This window comes from Drosophila suzukii, chromosome 3 (genome assembly GCF_043229965.1).
Source record: "Drosophila suzukii chromosome 3, CBGP_Dsuzu_IsoJpt1.0, whole genome shotgun sequence".
Classification (NCBI taxonomy): Eukaryota; Metazoa; Arthropoda; class Insecta; order Diptera; family Drosophilidae; genus Drosophila; species Drosophila suzukii.
In genome coordinates this window covers 9,032,321-9,040,383 of record NC_092082.1, presented here as the reverse complement: position 1 = coordinate 9,040,383, position 8,063 = coordinate 9,032,321, and positions in this window count along the sequence as shown.

Here is an 8,063-nt window from a genome sequence, read left to right as displayed (position 1 = left end):
TAGTCTTTCCATTTGAAATGAGCTCACATCAATTTTAATTACCATCTAAATACGAAGTCTGCTCCCTTCTCCGTTTCTTGGCTTTCGATACGCCCCTCGGAATTAACTTGGCCATCGTTTGCAGCGTGCGTTGAAATAATTTGCGTTAATTTTTCGGTATTAACAAGTGAAGTTTTAGTGCCCCTGCTCGCTGGTTTTCAAATGGTACGAGCATTTCTTTTTTTCGAGGAGGTTGGACCGGCGCCTGCAAGGGCAATTAATCATAAGCTGGCTACCCAAAAAAACGTCGAAACGGCTTCCCTTTTGGGCTGGCTCTTTCGCTTTTTTGGCCAGCAAATGTAAACAAAATGCACGCCCCGTCGTCATTCGGATCGTCATCGCTGTCTGCCACAGACAAATGGTTGGCCAAACGGCCAAATGGCCAATGGGCCAATGTGACTGCCAACTGCAGTGCCCCTAAATACCCCCTCCCCTCTTTCTACGTAAAAAAAAATGTTTTTGCCTTGGCAAGAAATGTGCATGTGAAATAAAGTCTGCGGCTGAATTGGCTTTCACATGGGGGTTGCGCTGGTCAGATGTGAACGGGTATTTTGACATGGCCGAGTAAGGAAATTTATAGGCCAGGTACTGAGAAAAAATATGATTGCACTAAGAAAGGGGGGAAAAAAATCCCCAGCTTAGTTATAATATTATAGCAATCAAAAACCATGAAAAAACATTACTTTTAAAGATTAAAATGTAGACAAAAATTGAACTACAAAATAACTCTTTATAAAATGTAAGAGTCATTTATCATAGATTTGAGAACATGACTATTAATAGATTTATCTAAAACTATCAAGGGTTCAATATTCCCTAAAAACTACCATGTAAATTCAATTGAATATTTTTCTAGGTTTATTTTATTGCAAAATTGAACTATATCTGTTTTTTGAGTGTGGATTAATCCCCCCTACACACAGATTTTCATTCGAATGGTTTTTTGAGTGCATGTTTTCCTGGAGATGTTGGCTCCTTGGCAGCTTTTATCAAATGCATCAGAGTAAGGTGATCGTTTGCTGGCCATGTTTTTAAGCTTGGCTAACCACAGTAGTCGCGTTTTTTAAGCCGCCGCTTAATGCGCTTTTAAACATGCAAATTGGCTCATTATGGGCCACGTTTTCGGCTCCTATTCATGGGTGCGACTTAATTAGCCCGGCTAATTGCAAGGCGCTACCGTTTGCCGCGCGTTCCCGTTTCCAGTTTTATGGGCTGTTAATTGAGCCAGACCACTCAAAAGCCAACAGTCACCGATGCGCCTTTGTTTCCTCGCGATTTCGGGGAATTTCGGGCTGAGTTTATGATGCCTGAAATGGATTTGGGCTTTGAAAGTGCAGGTTGCATTTGCTCAGTTGGGCTCGCCGGCTAACAAAGATTTCAATCTTGATTGGAAGGAAAGCCAGTATTTATAAATGGGCTACTTTAATTACTCCAAAGGTATTTCCTCCACTAATTTAACACAACTATAAGTTCAGTGGTCATAAAATATTAAGATAATTAACTTAATGGCAACTTAAATATCTTTTGTAATTGCTTAATTAACTAATTTGGTTAATAAAATTGCTGGGTTACATTTACATTTACATTTGGAATTTAACAATTTTTTTTTTTCATTTATGATTTTAAAAATTTAGAATTTAACAATTTGTATTTTCATTTATGAAAACAGCGAATCAATTTGCCTCTGCATTTCACAATATTTCCCTTCCCATTTATGAATACTTCGAATCAATTATCTTTTATGAAGTGCTCCCGAACTGGTATCGTTTTCAAGGTGAAAGGTATCGATTAACCCAGCCATCGAGCCCTGTAATAAGCCACCACTTGACTGGCTGAATGTAACACGTATTTACGATTCATGAGATTCAATTGCAGGGCACAATTAAAATGGCAATTCCTCTGACAGGCTGACAAACTGACAATGCAAATTAGCACTTATGCCATTGATTATTGCCGATTGCCGATTGCCAATCGATTCGCACAAAAAAGGAACCCTGCAATTGAAGGGAGGCGGAGTGCCACAACAAAGGCAAACAAAACCGATGTCCTGTTGCAAAATGAACAAAGGACGTTGCAATTAAACCGGGCAGATCCCTGGGTGTCTGCAAAACACTCTCACCCCAAGGACATCGAGGATATCCCCTGACTGCATTTGCATAATTTCCATATAATTCTCTGTCGACCCGTTAGGAGAATACAAAGAAAGGGTTTTCGATCTAAACGGGGAATATTTCTCTATGCAAATTTCAGGCGGCGTGTGAAAATTCTATGCCGCTTTCAGAGTCAAAAGACAGCTGCTCCTGGTTTTATTTTCCTACCGATGCTGTTAATGCCTTGCACCTTAGATATCCTCGCACCTCTACTTGCACTGCAGTCTATAAATATTCAGGCGCTGCATTGACAGGCCCCCTGGTAAAAGTTTTTCCTGGTCAAAGTTTTCACTCTGCGACAGCTTAAAACAATAAAAATGGCTGAGGAAAAATAATATGGCAAAAGGAAAAGCAAGCCCAGTGAACTGTAATAAGAGAAGGGGAAAAGCGTTGCCTGAAAAGTTAGCGTATCATTTGGCGTTTTATGTTACGCCGATTTGCGTGGCCACGCAAAGTTGCAACAACTTGCCGGAGTTATAACTTTGTGCGCCACCAAATGAACTGCGTGGCAAGAACTGAAATCCCGAATAATAGTTCTGGAAAAAATAGAGAAGTATAAAAGTATTGAGGGATTTTTCAGAAATTTCATGAGAAATTTCATGAGAAAAACCATTTTGTAAGCTATGAAGTTTTAAAGTTTAATTCCCCCTTTCCATATTAATTAAATTTTAAATATAAATATAATAAAAAAAAAACAAATTAATTGAAAAAAAACGTATTCCCTATATTTTTATTAAAATTTTACCTTAATAAATTGATGAATAATATTAAAATAAACAGTTAGAAAAATAAAATTGTTTGAGTTTTGCAAGCACACCAAATGGTTTAAAAACAGAAAAAAAATATTGTTACAAAACATTTTTAATTTTTCATTTAAAATATTATTAATAATTTTATTATCTTTTTTATTAAAATACAAATATTTTAATTCTGTTCATATTCTTTCAATCCATACGTCCACTTATTTTATAACAATTTAATCTTCTCAAAGTTCTCTGTTGCTTTCATTTAACTAAATTTTACCTCGTCAACTGCAACCCATTTAACCCGTTGGGACCACTGTTGAGTTCTTTATTCCATTTCCTCCATTTTCCTCCCGTCAGCAAATGAATTCCAGAAATCTTTCCTCAAGTCGTCAGCTTTCCATTTCTGTTCGCCCAGTTCCTTTTTGGCAGCCAACTCGATGTCCTTTCACACCTACGTCAAGGACACGCACACAGGGACTTCAGTGCCAGACGCACACTCACTCACACACACACACACAGGGACACAAAGGAAAATGGAAAATAGAAAACTCTTGGCCACTCCCACCGTTTTGCAGAGCTAAATTAATTAAAAACTTTGCCCTCCATTTCTGGGAGCCCGTTACAAGTGACGGCAAATTGCTCCGCCAGCGGATGAGTGAGAGAGAAAGGAAAACAGAGAGAGAGTGAGATAGACGGAGAGAGGTTGAAAGAGAGTTTTCCTGAATTTTCCGAGAGAGTGTTAATTGCATTAGCGCCTGTGAACTTTGACCCCGGCTACCAGTTGCGGTCAGCTGAATTTTTTCAACACTTTTGTAACGAGGTCAAAAGAGCGCCACCTGCTGGACATTTTCCAGAAAAAACACCTCCCCTTTCCCAGTTCAAAAAAAAAGGAACAAATTGCGTAAATATTTTCGCAGCGTTAATAAACTTTTTTCCTTTTGGCCGCTTAATGCGACAGTTTTTCCCTCACCTCCAACTTCATTTTCATCTTTGGGTCTCGACCTTCGGTGGGTGGCATTTCCCGCCCGACTGCTTTTCCTTTGGTCTCTCTCTGCACCTCGCTCTTCGCCCCCGTGACAGTGAAAATGATAGCAAGGACAAGAAAAGTGGCTAATTAGGTTTTTGCCCCGGCTTCCTTATTCCTCTCTGACGTCACCGTTTGCTGGTGTAATTCGGTATGAAATGAAATTAGTTGGGTGGTTTTTGGGTGGTTTTGCGGCGACCAAAGCTTTTTAATGAGTTTTTGTTTTTATTTTGTTTGAGTCTGGGTCGCCGGGTTCCACTAATTTGCATTTCCCGTTTTTTTTTGGTCAAGGTCAATGTCAACATAAGTTCACAGACGGGTCAGGGTCATGGAAGTTAGGAGGATGAGCAGGATGAGAGGTCTGTTCAAGGTTGTTTATAAATAGAATTTAATGAGGGAAAAAAGGGTTAGAAGGGTTGGGAATTAACTCATGGAAAATAAAGCCTTTTCCGGTTCAACTTTTACATAAAACCAAGTCTTTATTATGATCCTATCTAGATATCATCTTAACTTTTTCTACCTACAACTAAATACTTTTTTAATGCATATATTTCTGATAGAATACCTTCTTTAAAAGGGAAAACTATAGACTTTGCTTTAATAAAAATATATTTTAGTTATTAAAATAAAGTTTTGAAAATACCAAGTTTAAGGTATTATAACTATTATTATCTTAAATTGCGTTGAAGTATATTTTATCAAGTTTTTATTTTATCTTTTAAAAATCTATCTTTTCCACCCCTAATCACAGCTTTATTTTCATATTTAAAAGGAAACTTTTGTTCGCTTTTTTGCCTCTATCAATCTCAACCACTTGAAACGATTTCAAATTCAAGATCCCCCAGTTCAAAGAACATTTTCGTCGCTTTCAAGCCGTGACATGGCCCAAACTGTACTCACATCTGCCTCCTTACATAGATTTTCTTGTACTTTTCCACTTTTCCACCGCCTATATGTGTGCACGCATATTTGCACAGAACCGCCCCTCGTTGAAAACTCACAAGTTCCCGCCCACGATTTTCAGTTGTTACTGCTCCCCCCAAAAAACCCAAGTTTACCAACATTTTCGCAAATCAACGGCAGACAAAAATCTTTTATTCAAATTTTATTTGATTGCTTTGCGATTTTCGCTGTTGTTCGGAGTGAATAAGAAAGGTACGCCGAAAAAGGACGGAGGCATCTCCACCGAAAGAGACGCATGAGAAATCAACATCGGGGGGTACAGAAAATATTATTTCGAGGACGACAACTTAGGGTTATTGTTCAATTTAAGCACGCAGACAGTGGCTGCAAAAGAGTGGAAAAATTTCACGTCGCTGGACGGGACAGCCGAAAAAGAAAAGCTCGGAAAAGTTCAGCATCAGCAGGATAAGAGCAGGACAAGAGGGCCAGGACGAAGAACCAGTCTGATGGGAAGACAGATGGACAGAAGGACCCAAAGTCGAAACGACGGACAGCCAGTCACTTGCAGTCATAGACAAATTCTGCACGAAAATAGTTGGGTTTAAGATTTCAGGAGGATCTTGAGATATATACACAGAATTAAAAAGGTTATCGGGTTGTTGAAATTGGATTAAATTAAAAATAATATTAAAATCTACAATCACAAAGATTTGTTAAAAAAAGATAGCATCGGAAAATACATAAAATAATTTAACACATTTTTTAGTAAATCAAATAATATTTATAAAAAGAAGCAGTAATCAATAATTTATTTTAGACAGTGTTGTAATTTTCAAGATTTAAGAAAAGACTTAAAGTCAAGTAAGGGCTAAGATACAAAGTTTTAAAAAACTTTAAACAAAGTAAGTCTTGCTAGACTTATGTATGTACTAAAAAAACCTTCTGAAACTTTAAGGAAACAAAGACCATAACAAAGTAACTTTTAACGGCCAGTACCAACACCTTTGAAGATAAAATATGGCATCAGGTGAGTGTTCACTGCATTTGCAACAAAATTGCATTTGCATTAAACTCTTTAAACAGCGGCCGCCTCGTAATACTTGATTATTAAATTTTGCACATTAACAACGTTAGTGGAGGCGGTCTGGGGCCGAAACAAAATCTAGATAAATATGCCGGCCCGATATGGGCGGTGGTCCCTGAAAAGGGGGCGTGGCAGGGCAGGTGCAGGGAGGCAGTGAAGCGCAAGGTTCAATTTTGAGGCAAACATTTCGCTCCACAAGCTTGGAAAGTCGGTAGTCGGTAGTTGGGTAGTCGGGAGTCTCATAAGCGGGGAGCGCCAGTCAGTCGTCTATAAATTATATCCGTTCCAAATTGAAATGCGCGTTAAAATGCAGTTAACTTGGTCGTTCTGGCTGTCTCTGGGCCTTGGTCCCTGGTTCTGGCCATGTTGTTATGGCCACGGTGGCAGCACTGCCGTTTTATGGCCCTTTCCATCCTCATCGCCTTTATGCTCCCGCTCCTGTTTTACAGTTTGTGCGCACATAAAAATAGAAAATGGCTCTGAGCACTGCCGGTCGCATGGACACGAGCACATTAGAGTCCGGCTCCGCTTTTCCCCGCTTCCATTTCCCATTTTCCAGGCACATTGTCCCAGCGTTTGTCCACCTGTTTGGCCCAAATGTTGATGGTCCACCCGAAAAAAAAAATAAAGAAAAGGGCAAACAAGATTTCCTGCCAACTAAAGACAAAGACAAAAGCTGGTGGAAAAATAAAGAGAAAATGTTAGAAAAAACGCTAGCATGGGAAATCGATGAGTTGTAGTTAGTTTTTGCTAACTGATTTCTTAATCAAAATAATAAAAATATTAGCCAGGTAAGATATTTTTTTTTATTCATTATAAAAGTGTTCGCAAGTGATAAGACTTTAATAAAAATTAGAAACGATGGGTACATAAATTGTTTCTAAATTGTTTAAAATATATTATGGAGCTGGTAAATTCAAGAAAAATTATTCAGGATCATGTCATATTGCCTCCATTAACCCACTGAATTTATATACCAAAAGTTTTAATATAACTCGAAATATTTCTCAAGTTTTTCATGAGTTTGTTGCGAGACTGTTTTAAAAGATTCTAGAGATATTGATGTAGCTGATTGATATTTATTAAAGTGTATTATTGGGGAAAGTGTAAAATACTATATGTGGCTTCTCTCCCACAGATCAAGGAACCCTCTTCGGTGACCTGTTCCCAATCATCCTCCGAATCGCTATCAAAGCAGTTGGATACCCAGGACTTCTCCTTCTCCGCTGCGTGTGGCGCTCAAGTGTTAAGCTTATGTCATCATTGAGGCATGAACGAGCTTTAGACACGCTGCCTGATTAAGCATACGCCAAGTTGGCGCACATGGCGACTTAAATTTTAAAGACCTAAAAAAGAGCCACGTTGGCAATTGGCAAATAATGCTAAAAGCAAATGCCACAGCAAACGGCAGGGGAGAAAAACTATTCAAGGCTTTTCAAAGGCAAAAAGTTTCCCAGCAAGAAGATGAAAATGCCACGCAATTTGGGGAAAATGCGTGCAAAAGTTTTGAGGTTACGAGCGAACAAACATGGCGGCCCGAAATAGAGTTGCTTGTAAATACATTTGCAGAAATTGCTGAATAAATGTGAGGGCTTTTTGAGGGGGTTGGGGGGCGAAAAAGCCATTTCGCATGGGTGGAAAAACTAACAAAGGCCACATAAAGAAAATTTTCCATTTTATATGGAAAATAGGAAAAACCCGGGCGGGCAGCACACGCACAAAGATACGGGACGGATACAGACAAATCCACCACCACATGCATGTGTGTATTGCTTTAATAGAAAATTGCAAAAGTTTCGCAAAAGAAAATGCCTCAGCCAAGTCAGTTGGGCCAACCCAAGTGAGCCAACCCTCCCGACCGCTTTTCCCTTTTCCCGTTTCACATTTCCCATTTGCCCCTTTCCACCTTGCGTCGCCGTTAAAATTGAAAAGAATGTGCAAAAGTAGCAAACCAGAGCGAAAACGAGGTGGTTCGAGGGTCAGGGGTTGGGGATTGGAGATTGAGGGTCGGAAAATGGGTGGTGGTGATGGGGCGGTATGTTTGGCGGATCGAGGCTTAGCGTTCGGGGGCTGCCAAGAAAGCCAAAGTAAGCTCGAAATAAACCCCCATCGCAGCC